This window comes from Phocoena sinus, chromosome 14 (genome assembly GCF_008692025.1).
Source record: "Phocoena sinus isolate mPhoSin1 chromosome 14, mPhoSin1.pri, whole genome shotgun sequence".
NCBI lineage: Eukaryota > Metazoa > Chordata > Mammalia > Artiodactyla > Phocoenidae > Phocoena > Phocoena sinus.
The window spans coordinates 78,445,392-78,458,784 of NC_045776.1; the positions used below are offsets into that span (position 1 = coordinate 78,445,392).

Sequence of the window (13,393 nt, forward strand, 5' to 3'; positions counted from 1 at the left end):
TTCTTGCATCCAATACACTTTTGGGGGGGGGTTGTGTGTTTTGGCCACACCTCACGGCATGTGGGATTTTAGTTCCACAACCAGGGACCGAACCTGCACCCCCTGCAGTGGAAGCACACAGTCTTCACCACTGGACCACCAGGGAAGTCCCCGATACACTTTTTTAAAAAAATTAATTTATTTATTTTATTTATTTACTTTTGGCTGCTTTGGTTCTTTGTTGTTGCGCGCGGGCTTTCTCTAGTTGCGGAGAGCGGGGGCTACTCTTCGCTGCACTGCACGGTCTTCTCATTGCGGTGGCTTCTCTCGTTGCAGAGCACGGGCTCTAGGCACATGGGCTTCAATAGTTGTGGCACGCGGGCTCAGTAGTTGCAGCTCACGGGCTCTAGAACACAGGCTCAGTAGTTGCGGGGCACAGGCTTAGTTGCTGCACAGCATGTGGGATCTTCCCGGACCAGGGCTCAAACCCGTGTCCCCTGCATTGGCAGGCGGATTCTTAACCACTATGCCACCAGGGAAACCCTCCGATACACTTTTATTGGGCATTTATGTGCTGCCCACTGCAGAAATTCAAAGATAAATAGAACACGTGGTTTACTTCCGGGGAGCTCACTTTCCAGTGAGGGGATCATGATAGTGACCTAGGAGTAATTTTAAGTTTTTCTCTCTTTTCATCTCTTTAGACAATTAGCGGTGAACGTGAAAAAAGGAGATATCATTGTTATTGTTTTCCCCCAACTATTGAGGATAGAAACCAGAAACACCAGAAGAGGAGGCTGGTAGCTCTTTCAGACTGTTTTTCACGTTAATACATATTTTTACTATGCACACAAGTACAGGGGCAGTTTTAGGTTTTGTTTCCCTTTTTGAAAAAATGGGAGCATGGTCTGCAGATTATTCTCACGCTTGCTTTTCCATTTAGGAAGGCACAATAGATATACTGCCAAGCTCACTTCCTCTTAACTGTTTCATTTCCCTATTGATGCTCATTAAAATTGTTTCAAGTGTTCCCCCCCTCCCCAAACTTGCAGGATAGGAACTTCCTTTTGCAGCTCAAGTCCTGGTTACAACCTTGAGGAATGACAGCTCTACCTTTTACTAAACCATTGGGCACCTCGTCCCCAGAATGATCTTTCCAAAGCATGAGTTGGATGATCTCTCCTCTCCCAAATTTCCCCAAGGCCCTGCAGGATAAATCCAAATCCCAACTGCCTGGCCTAGCGTGAAGATTTTCAGAAGCTGGCCCCTCGTCCAGAATCAGCCTTGAGTGGTGACGGTCTACACACACATTCCACACCCCCGTGGGCTTTCTTCATTCCGCCTTAGTGGTCTTCTTGCAGACTCTCCACTGCACAAGCCTGTCTGGATCCGGGTAAATTGTACTCATTCTTCAGTTTCTGCTGAAACATCACTTCCTCAGGGTCCTTCCTGGCTCCTCCCAGCCTGGGGTCTCCCTTTACTCTCTTTCACCCTGGGGACGTGCATCACACTAGTAATTAACTTACTCAGTGTCTGTGTTGCCTGCCCTTCTCTCTCATCCGCTCGAGGGTCTTTCTCCTTTACCTGCTGTACCTCCAAAGCATAGCACAGTTGGTGGCCCACTGCAGTTGTCAATAAATGTTTGCTGAAAGGGTGACGAAGAATGACTCACGGGGAAATTTTACTGCTTCTAGCTAATACACAAATGCGTAGGTACAATCTCATGTTGAATATTTGGTTCCACTGACAGTGATAAAAAAAGAGAAAGATCGCTTACCAAAATACAGGCACCCTACTTTCTTTTTTAAAAGTAACTTATCTATTTTAAGAGTCGTTCTTTTCTCGTGGTTTTTATTCATTTATTTATGGCTTTAATCACTGTGATCCAATTTATTTTTTTTAATTTTATTTTAAAATTAGTCAGTTTTATTTTACTAATTAATTTTTATTGAGATATAATTGATTTACAATATTATATTAGTTTCAGCTGTACAACCCAGTGATTCAATATTTTTACAGATTATACTCCAGTTAAACTTATTACCAAATAATGGCTATATTTCCCTGTGCTGTACAAATAGATGTGATCCAATTTATTTTAACAGTCTTTAAAAATATAATTATCTGAAGCAATTGGCAACCTATCTTGCTGTTTATTGTTTCTTTTGTCTCTTGCTCATGGTGAATTGTTTCCTTGTGTGTTTTGTAATTTCAAACGAGTTGATCTTTATTTGTGGGAATTCCGTATGTCAAGGCTGAAGGTTTGTCCTTCCACAGCTTGTGTTTAGCTACTTTCTTCGCTTGGCGGTTCCCCACAGTATAAATTAAAACCCAAACCTATGTGAGTACAGTCGTATTGTGACAAATTCAGAGGGGACATTTCTTGCCCACCCAGGCCCCCCTAAGGAGAGATAAACATCCGAGTTATTGCCCTATGCTGGCTGGGCAGATTTTTCTAGAACCCCACTCCCTTCCATAAGAGTGGAGCTCTTTGAGGGTCCTTGTTTGTGTGGAGGCCATAGTTCCAATTCCCCCCAAACTTTGTCCCCTCTGTCCTTTGGTTTGTTTGTTTGGCTGGTTGGTTTTGGGGTGGTTTTTTTTTCTTTTTTTTTTTTTGGCCGTGCTGCACATCTTGTGGGACCTTAGTTCCCCAACCAGGGATTGAACCTGGGTCCTCTGCAATGAGAGTGCAGAGTCCTAACCACTGGACTGCCAGGGAACTCCCCCCTCTTTCCTTTGGCACCTTTAAAAGTCAAAGACCTCCTCCCACTACTCTGGATTTCATACCCTTTTTTTCTGACTACAGAAGATTATCTCTATTTTCTCCAGTATTTCTAGTTGACTATCAAATGTGGGAAAGTTTTTAGATTATCTAGTCCAGAATATTGCCCAAAATGGAAACCCAGTGGACTAGTTTTCAGATCTTTCCCTCATTCTGTATGCATGAGTCTATTTTTTTAAGTCACTTTGCTCTCCTCTTATTTTCTGTATATTTACCACCTCTCTCCTGTTCTCTTACATTTACAAGTTATATTACAGAGCAAGATGCCTTATGCTAATAATTTCTCGGTATAAACTATTCTTTTTTTCCCTTAGTATTTGGCTCTTATTATTGGCTCTTTTTCAGCTCCTATCCTATCTTCTTTTTTGTAATTTCCTAGTGAACAGGCACCAAATATAGTTAGTATTTGATCTATATGTCACCTGCTAATTTACATGCTCTTCTTTAAAAAAAAAAAAAATCTAACCCAGTCTTGCAGATAAAAAAAAATCTTGAGGTTGACAAAACTGCTAGCAATGTTTCCATAAAAACTGTTGTCAAAAGACTGGCAAACTTGGTAACACTAGGTAGCTAAGTTTTTAAAAATTCAGTACTAGTAATGCAAGTCACATCTACAATTTGAACGAAAATTCTAACTTGCTTCAAACTTATTTTAGGCCTAGATAAATTACTTTTGGTCTTAGATCTAGGAATATATGCATATAAACATTCTATTGCTACACAAGTACACTGCGTACTTTATACAGATAATACTTGTAGCCTAGGATGCGGCAGCAGTATTTGTAATACTGTTCATCCCCACTCATAGCTTACTTGGAACTTCTCCTTAACGTAATGCCAAGTAAGAATTAGATAAGTATTAAAGTGACTACTTTTGTCATTGCTCTAGTCAAGGTTACACGTTAGCTAACTTATAAATAAGTCACTCTCCGTGACAGAAACATCAGCCACTGAAATAGTGTATGAGCACAGTCACAAAGCTTTTTCAAAAGGACTTTTAAAATTTCTCTTAGGGAACTCCCTGGTGGTCCAGTGGTTAAGACTCCACCCTTCCAATGCAGGGGGTGCAGGTTTGATCCCCGGTCAGGGAACTAAGATCCTGTAAGCTGGGCTGCGGTCAAAAAAAAAAAGAAAGAAAGAAAAAAAAATTCTCTTAGTTATGTCAGCTTTGGTTAATGAATATTCTACCTGGCTTTTCTTCTCAGCCTCCAAGAAAGTTTAAAGAGTTGGTAAATCCCAGTTTTAAGGATTTGGAGAATTGTCACTGTAACACTTATCTATTGCTGCATGACAGACCACACCTAAACGCAATGGCTTAAAATAACAATCGTTTAATTTGTTCCTGAGTCTGTGGGTCAGGAACTCTGTCAGGGCTCAGAGGGGCAGCTCATCTGTGTTCCTTGCAGTGCCGGCTGGGGTGCATTCATGTGGGGCTGGAGGACCCACGCTGGTCTCACTCACAGGGTTGGTGCTTCAGCTGGAATGGCTTGAACGACTGGGGACTGCATGGCTGGGCCTCCTTCCTTGTGGGGCTGACTGGACTCCCTAGTGTGCATGGGGCCTCCTAGCTGTCAGCTGAGTTCCCGGAGTCCCCTGCCTTGGCCTCTTTCTCCAGCAGGACAGCCTGGACTTCTAGACATGGCAGATGGTGTCCCACTCTGGTTAAAGTGGAAACTTCCAGGCCTAAGCTTGGAAGTCCCAGAATAGTATTTCCACCAGATTCTGCCACATTCCATTGGTCAAAGCAAGTCAAAGGCCAGCCTCCAAGGAGTGAAGAAATAGATTCCACCTCTTGAGAGGGGAAGAGGCCCCCATCCACAGGGACAGGAGGAATTGTTGGCAGCCATCTTTGCAAGCAATCTACTGCAGTTGCTTTACCCAACTAAATACATAGCACCCATTCTGTTTATAAAGTTGCTACAAATCAAAGGGGGAAGTTTATTAATGACAGTTTAGGATAACTTAATAACTAGTATTAGGATAGTTTATAATACTTAGACTAAAGATGTCAAGGTATTTTCCTAATATAAATACGCTTAGGGTTGCATTTAAATGTCACTGTCATTATTCAGCACTTAACAGTTTCAAGTGAGAAGGCACAATTTCACTTGATTGACATTAAAGCTTAAGTTAAATTCAACTCCCCTTAGGATCTAGGGGATTACCTTTATTTATTTATTTATTTGCTTGTTTATTTTCTAAACAGCAATTTTTTTTTTTTTTTTTTTTTTTGCAGTATGCGGCCTCTCACTGTTGTGCCCTCTCCCGTTGCGGAGCACAGGCTCCGGATGCACAGGCTCAGCGGCCATGGCTCACGGGCCCAGTCGCTCCGTGTCATGTGGGATCCTCCCGGACCGGGGCACGAACCCGCGTCTCCTGCATCGGCAGGCGGACTCTCAACCACTGCGCCACCAGGGAAGCCCCAGCCTTCAGTTCTTTACATAGTCTGTTGGAATAGATGCTCTTTGTACAGACTGGAATGATCCCTTTGAAGATGGACCGTTCTGTTGATAATAGTGTCCTTTCCCTCAGCGTACAACTCAGCCACCCAGAACTTTTGTCGTTCCTCCCAGTGCCACAGAATATGAAGTTTAGACTTTCCTGTGCCCCCTCCTTCCAAGTCCTCCCGCCTCCTCCTCCTTACCCACTACTGCTCCACGTGAGGCCCAGGACCCATAGTATGGGCATTAGCAGGGACCTTGTTAGAAAGGCAGAGTCTCTGGACCCACTCCAGACCTCCTGAATCAGACTTCCATTGTAACAAGTTCTCCAGGCAGTTTGTGTGCGCGTTTCAGTTGATAAGCTGGCTTGCATAATATATCTCTCTCCCGCCATCTTGCTCCCCACCGCCGCTCTGCATCCCGAGTATGGATCTTCAGGGAGCCTGGCCACTCCTCTCTCACACGCACTCGCACCCCTTCCCCTCTAAGGGCATGGAATCTTGATCATTCACTCAAGTCCCTAAGATCCTAGGCATCTTAGCTCCCTGGAGCAAGGCAAGTTCAGCACCCCAGGACTCTAAGATTGAATTGCTTTGCGGGAAAAACATCCCCCTTAGTCATTTGTGATGAGTCTAGAGTAGAAAATAAGTCCGGTTTATTCTCAATCATATTATTCTGGCACATTAATAATAGGCCCTCCAGGCTGGTAAAATTTTAAAGATATTTCTTCTTCTGGAATCCTTCCTAATTCCCCCTACTTGGAGTCTAGCGTCATTGCCTTGGGCTAGAATCTCCGGGGTCATTGGGATTTAAAAAGAGAGAAGGGTGTTAATAAAGAGGTGACGGAAGTGTAGTTACACCGGCCTGGCTTTGTTCGGCATTGGTCCAGCCGAGAACCATACTGCCTTTGGGTTTGTGAGACTGAAAAGGCAGAGGCAAAAACGCAGCTGGGTGTGTACCTGTCGTTAAGATCTGTGTGCGGAACAAGGGGACTGTCGACTACCCACTCCCATCATAGTAGGGACCCTGGGGGATGTAAGGAAGTGAGAAATAGACCTTAATACTGGCAAAAGACCACAGATTCAATTCGAGGACGAAGAGTAATGAGAAAATGCAAGTTACTGTCATTATTTACGTGGCATGGCAGAGTTACACACACTTTATTACACAGTGCATGCTACACAGAGAACTGCTATTTATAGACATTTCATCCCATTCCTCCAATGCCCCTAAACTCACTCTTTCACAGTATTTGGCCCAAGTTCAATGGCAATGTGATTTTTTAAAAAAAGTGTATTTAAAATCAATGTAATGTTGAAAAGTACAGCAAGAGAGTAGTACTGAACACTGAAGAGCCAAGGCTGCCCCAAGTCAGTCTGGAGGAGGATTTTTAAATCTGAAAATATTTTAAGTGTTTCAAAGATATAGATGGTTAATATATATATATATTAACAATGTATCTTTTTATTATGAATTTTTTTAACATTTTCATTTTCAACCAGTGGCTTTTGTACTACTTTAGACAATGCCTTAGGGTCTTTTTTTTTTTTTGGCTGTGCTGGGTCTTAGTTGCAGTCTATGGGCTTCTTCAAAATATATTTTTAAAAATTCTTTTGACTTAGGAGAAAGTGTGTTTTTTAAAAAGGGAGGCACCTTAGAATTAAATCTTGTTCTAAACTGAAGAGACTTGGCAGATGTGCAGGAAATTAAAATTTCTGGCATGTTCATGAATATGAGGACTGGACAACTGTATCTTGAAAAAATCTTGAAATTTAAAGGTCATTTAAAGTACAGATTTAAAAAACATTTTACAGAACTAAATTTCTTAGTTAAAGGGGTATCTAATTAAATTTTCCTGAGTCTCATGGAAGTAAATTATTTTATACCCTCTGCTTTAATTTTTTTTCACAATTTAATTTAAGGGGTATTGAATAAAGAGAACATATTCAATATGTCATATTTTGGCACATGTCAACCAGAACTGGCTTGTTAAATACGGGTTATCTTCAACTTGTGCCAATTAATTAATTTAAAATGTTTTCTTAATGTTAAATTCAAATAAGTTCTTGGTTTTGATACAACTTCTGATTTTCTTCTGTTGCTCAGGTGATTTGAAATTATAATTGAGAATAAATTTTGCAAAATTAACACATAAAAGGGCATCATTGGAAATGTTTTCCACTGCATAATTCCAAATGCCGTGGAAGTGGTTGGCATATTTGGATAGTCACGAAACTTAATTCCATACGTACATATTTCAAAATTATCCATCTGCTTAACACCAGGAAGGGTTGCAGTGGTAAGATCTTGGTGTACCCGATTGTGGAGAACTTGGTGTGGTAAAATTTGCAAAATCAAAATCGTTATTTCTTAAAAACAATTAGTGGGATTAGAAAGTTCTTCCAAGCCTACAATATGGTACATCAGAACAAGAAAACAAGATAATTTATTCATGTCTCCCCATACTCCTAAGTGACCACCCGGGAGAAGACACACACAGAGGTAAGGAACTAAAGGTAATCACCCATGGGAGTTTCCCCCGTCCAGCAGCTAGGACTCTGCGCTTCCATTGCAGGGAGCATGGGTTCCATCTGGAGCACAGCACTTATTCTGAGATGGGAAAATGTAGTAAGTCAAGCCATATAAAATTGCTGTTTAGGGCTTCCCTGGTGGCGCAGTGGTTGAGAGCCCGCCTGCCGATGCAGGAGACACGGGTTCGTGCCCCGGTCCGGGAGGATCCCACATGCCGCGGAGAGGCTGGGCCCGTGGGCCATGGCCGCTGAGCCTGCGCGTCCGGAGCCTGTGCTCCGCAACGGGAGAGGTCACAACGGTGAGAGCCCTGCGTACCGCAAAAAAAAAAAAAAAAAAATTAAAAATAACTGAAGACCAAGAGCCCTTTCCCAAATTTTCTGGCCTGTTTCCCCACAACCTCTTAGACTTCTTGAATGACCCTACAGAAGGGAAGAAACCCAACTCCCAACGCCCAACAGACTGAATTTCCAAACTGCCTTGGCCTGTGGAAGGAGCAGTAGAGGACCTTGAGCCAGATATATTTAATGTAGAAAAACTGAAAATTTTGAGCACAAGTGGCATGGAGCAAATTCATATGAGTTATCCTTTCAATCTCAACTTAAAGAGAATCAAATTCAGGAATCTGTAAATAGCCATTTCATTAGTTGTTCAATCAACAAGTGTTTAGTGGATGCTGAATGAGCTTCCCTAAGTTCCGATGTAGGGCATTTTTGGACGTCTGACAAGAGAAACTAGTTGTAGGGGACAAGTACCCCCAAAAGACCTGAGGACTTAAATTCCTTGTCAGTCAATGATCTTGCCATGGTCACCAAAGAAGATGGCCCTTCCCCTTATACACACTCTTCAAATTGCCCTTTGAGATTTTTCCCTCCTTCAAGTCCTAGCTCTTCATTTAAACATGATTTCACCAGTATAAACATGTTCAGGAGAAAGACCCAGTTTGAGTTTCTTCTGCCAGCCTCTTCCAAAGATAGCCTGAATCCCATTCTCTCATAAGAACAAGTCTTAAAAATAAACTAAGGCAGTAAGTGCTGTGTCCAAGGCCAAGTTTGTTCCAAAGCTGAGAATAATAAAATTCAGGGTTCCCTTTCCCTAATCCAATTTTAAGAGAAAATGCCTTTTGTTGTTAATTTTGTTTGCAAACTCTGATCCTGCCATCTCCATGACCTGATATTTTATTAAAGCATTTCCAAATCTGGTTCTGATTATATAAGAAAAGTTTGTGCCTGTGCTCATCAATGTCACAATTCACATGGAGAGAGCAGCTTGATTTGCCTTAATCCTCCAGAAGGTCTAAAATCTAGGCAGAGCGTAAGAAGGAATCGCTGTATCTTTTGCCTGATCCTCTGTCCTTGAGAAATCAAAAGTCACAAGGGCTCTGACGGTGTTTTTGCTTGGCCAGCAGACTTTTTAAAATTAGTTGTCAATGTTTACCATACAAGAATTTCACACACAAATCCAAGTTTCTGGTTTCTCTTGAAAAATCAGAAGAGCTGGTACCATTTGGTTGCTGTCCCTCATGGCTGAGTACTGGTGTAGTGGACAGTTGTGATCCTTATGGCTGCAATCCCTCTCCTATATTCAGGGATGTCACCAGTTCACAAGTCTTGGTGGCAGGCAGATGTCACTTCCCACTACTCAAGCTACATACCTGGTACTTACTAGCATGTGACCCAGGCCTAGCCAATTAGGCATGTCTCCCCAGGTTTTTATTTTTATTATTAATATTATTATTTTAATTTTTGGCTGTACCACGCGGCATGCAGGATCTTAGTTCCCAGACCAGGGATTGGACCCGCGCCCCCTGCAGTGGAAGCGTGGAGTCTTAACCGCTGGATCCCCAGGAAAGTCCCTCCCCAGGTTTTTAATGTGGCACTAGCTTTAGGAAGACTCTAGTACAGGAGAGAACTGAATTCTTTCTGACAGCAGACATGGTTAAAGCAACGTCCAGTTTGTAGGGTCAGCGTGGGGTGGGCGGGCAGTAGCCTCTGAAAGTCGGCAGCAAAAACAGTTTTCTTACTAGTATCGTTCCATGGAGTAATTTTGACCATGGTTTCAGTTCCACGGCCTGTCTCTGTTCCATTTTCCAAGCCGGGGTCTCCAGAATTCTAACTGACAGTGAGCTAGCCAATATTTCATTGCTACAATCCTTTTCTGCTTAAATCTTTCATGTATAAGCTCTGCCCCCTTGAGGCAGGGCATAGTGTCCAACCAACCCTCTTCTTTTATATATTAACTTCAGGCTACTTGTAAGACATGTGAGCTTGGAACTCAGGTCTTCTCTCCCTCTTTCTCTTTAAAGTGATAGAGTTTTGTCACTGGGAGAAAAGCTAAAGATCATCTAGTGCAAAGATCGGCAAAGTAATGAGAAAAGTTTCCCAGATGCCCCTTCCCTCCACCACCACTCTCTCTTACATCTCATTGGGCAGAACTGGATCACAGGCTCACACTTTAAGCCAATCAGGGGACTAGGTTTGCTGTGATTGGCTTAGCCTAGGGCAGTAGTTCAACTTTGGCTGAATATCAGAATCAACTGAGAACCTTTTATAATGCCAACTGCCGGGTCACACCCCCAGGCCACATTTAATTGGTCTGACTGGACTTCTGGCCCTGGAACTTTAAAAAATCCTCTGGTGCTTTTAATATTAACCCTCTCTCTAGTTCAGCCCCACCCATTTTACGAATGCCAATACTGAGGTCCAAAGAGATATTAAGTTGCCTAAAGAACTATACCTTCAGTTAATAGCAAAACAGACAGAAGCAAAACCACACACAAATAACATTTACTAGGACACCTTTGTTTTTCCAGAAAACTCATTTTAGTACCCATTCTTTTTCTTAGAAAGTGAAGTCCTGAGGAGCTCGAAGACTAAGGAGCAGTAGAATATAAGGCGGTGGTTTTCAAGCTTGAGCGCATCAGAATCCCCTAGAGCGCTTGTTACAACACGGAGAGCTGGGCCCACCCCTAGAGCTTCAGATTCAGTGGTTTTGGGGTGGGGGGAAGAATAATGAGCATTTCTAACAAGTTTCCAGGAGATGCTGCCGCTGCTGGTCCAGCGACCACACCAGCCACCACCAGAGTGGCTAAGAGCTTGGGCTATAGAATCACACCATCTTGGCGAGATCCAGTTCTGCCTCTTACACCAAGTCAGAACACGGGCAAGTTACTTAGCATACCTATGAAGTGGGGCCGATAATGATAGTGGCCTGGGTTCATGGCGACAACTGAATATGCATACAGAATGTAAAAGCACTTAGAACACTGTCTGGCCCATAGTAACTGCCTAATGAACATTAGCTATTAGCATTCATTCATTCCTTCATCAAACAATTATAAATTGAGTGCTTCCTTTGAGACGGGCACTGTTCCAGGCACCAGGAGTACAGTGGTGAGGAAATCAAATGAGCTTACAATCCACTGGGGGGGCACACAATAGATGACCTCATAAATATAAGATAGAATGTCACACAGAAGAATTTTGCACTCCAGGCAAACTGGACAGCAAGTGCACACAGTTTTATGAGAACCTGGTCAAGTTTTGTTTGCATCTTCCATCTCAAGGAGGTGGTGACATCATGTTTCTAATGCAAAAGGCCCTTAGCAGCATGGCTCTTACCATGGCAGTTGAATAAAGCCCAGTTTATGGTTTTTATAGTAAGGTTCTCCAGAGAAACAGAACCAATAGTATTTACATATATATATTATATTTATACTTATGTTATAATACAAGTATATTTAAATATAATTTATATTTAAACTATGTATTATATTTATGTAGATTTTAAAATATTTTTATATTATACACCATACAATAAATATTAATATATCACTATACATTATATATACTATATTTTTTATTTAAAATATATTTTAGATATATTCATATTTGTATATAGATATTTATGTAACATAGATATCATAGGAATTGACTCACATGATTATGGAGGCCAAGAAGTCCCAAGATTTGCTGTCTGCAAGCTGAAGACCCAGGAAAGCTGGTCCAAAGGCCTGAGGATCAAGAACGCCAATGTCCGGGGGGCAGGAAAGGATGGATGTCCCAGCTCGAAACAAGAGCAAATTCACCTTCCCTCTGCTTTTTTTTGTTCTATTCAGGACCCCAGTGGATCGGATCACGCCCACCTGCCTTGATGGGAGTTATCTGCTCTACTCATTCTCCCATTTCAGATGCCAATCTCTTCCAGAAACACCCTCAGAGACGCTCCCCCAAAATGATGTTTACAAGCTCTCCAAGCATCAATGGCCCAGTCAGGTTGACACATAAAATTAACCCTCCCCGGCATAGTCACACCAGCCAATTCTTTAGGTTTTGTTTGAGAGGAAACATTTGTGACAGGAACAGGATGGGTGAAGAGCTTTCTAGAAGAGAGAGAGAGGTGGGTGGAATATACCAGATGCTTTACCTATGTTATTTCATCTAATCCTCACAGCCATCTTGGAGGAGATATGGTTGCACGAGGAGAGAAGTAACCTGCCCAAAGCTGAGCGGGAACAGTGGTACCCTAGCGACCTGCACAACCAGTGTCAGGAGGAAGCAGAGAGCAGGGGCACTGTCATATCACAAGCCCCATCTGACCCCCTTCTTCTGACTCCCCAGGCAGGGGCGAGGGTGAAGCCATAACTGCCATCGTGTATTTGTCCTCTGTCCCTCTACTCTGCTCCTAAAACAGGCGACGGTCATGTAATAAGATGCAAGGAGCAGCTACTTCTGAATCACAACACTTCTGATCCAGGTCCAGCCTCATCTTCTCCCAGGGTTGCTGCCTTTCTCAGCATGTTAAAAAACAAAAATCAGGACTTCCCTGGTGGCGCAGTGGTTCAGAGTCTGCCTGCCGATGCAGGGGACACGGGTTCGTGCCTCGATCCGCGAAGATCCCACATGACGCGGACCGGCTGGGCCCGTGAGCCATGGCCGCTGAGCCTGCGCGTCCGGAGCCTGTGCTCCGCAACGGGAGAGGCCTCAACAGTGAGAGGCCCGCGTACCGCAAAAGAACAAAAAACGAAACCAAGAAAAACTTTATTATGGATGTAATACATACTCATTGCTGGGAATACAGACCAGCAAAATAGAAGCAAAAAGTGGTCCATAATCCCCTCACCTCAGAAAAAAATGCTAACATTTTGATAACGATTCTCCTCAGTAGCTTGAGATCAGAGGCAGCCCGTCCTCTATGCTTACTAACTAGCCTTTTCCAGTTACCCATATTAACCTAAATGGAAGTTACTTACTTATTTGTTTTCGCTCTGGAGTTGTTTCTAGAGGTCGGTCGGTTCTGTAAATTTTGTTGGGTGAAGGAAATGGATTTGGGAGACGGATTGGAGTTGGAGTTGTGCTTGGAATTGTTTTTCAATTTGAAGTACTCACCTGCCAGCTTTGGGGCCAAAAAAGTATTTGGAGCCTTTTTTCATACGGCAACTGTATTCAAGAACTGTAAAGAGTGGCCTTGCCTCTCCTGCTCCCGCGCTCGCTGGGCTCGGGACGCCCAAGCCGCACCAGAGAGAGGGCAGCCCCGGCTAGAACGGCGGAGTTGGAACGAGGCTGACGGCCAGGGCCTCCCGGTAACCAGGCAACAGAGGCCTTAGCAACGGGGAGAGGGCGGGACCGGGGGAGGAAACCGGAAGCCAGCAGCTAAACCTCGC

General features: G+C 43.1%; 1 non-coding gene across 1 annotated transcript; it reads right to left on the reverse strand.

Moving 5' to 3' along the window:
- Nucleotides 1-2,625: 2,625 nt before the first annotated feature.
- TRNAE-CUC lies at nucleotides 2,626-2,698 on the reverse strand. Its single transcript has one exon. It is a non-coding gene; the product is annotated as a tRNA-Glu (tRNA).
- Between the last annotated feature and the right edge of the window lie 10,695 nt (nucleotides 2,699-13,393).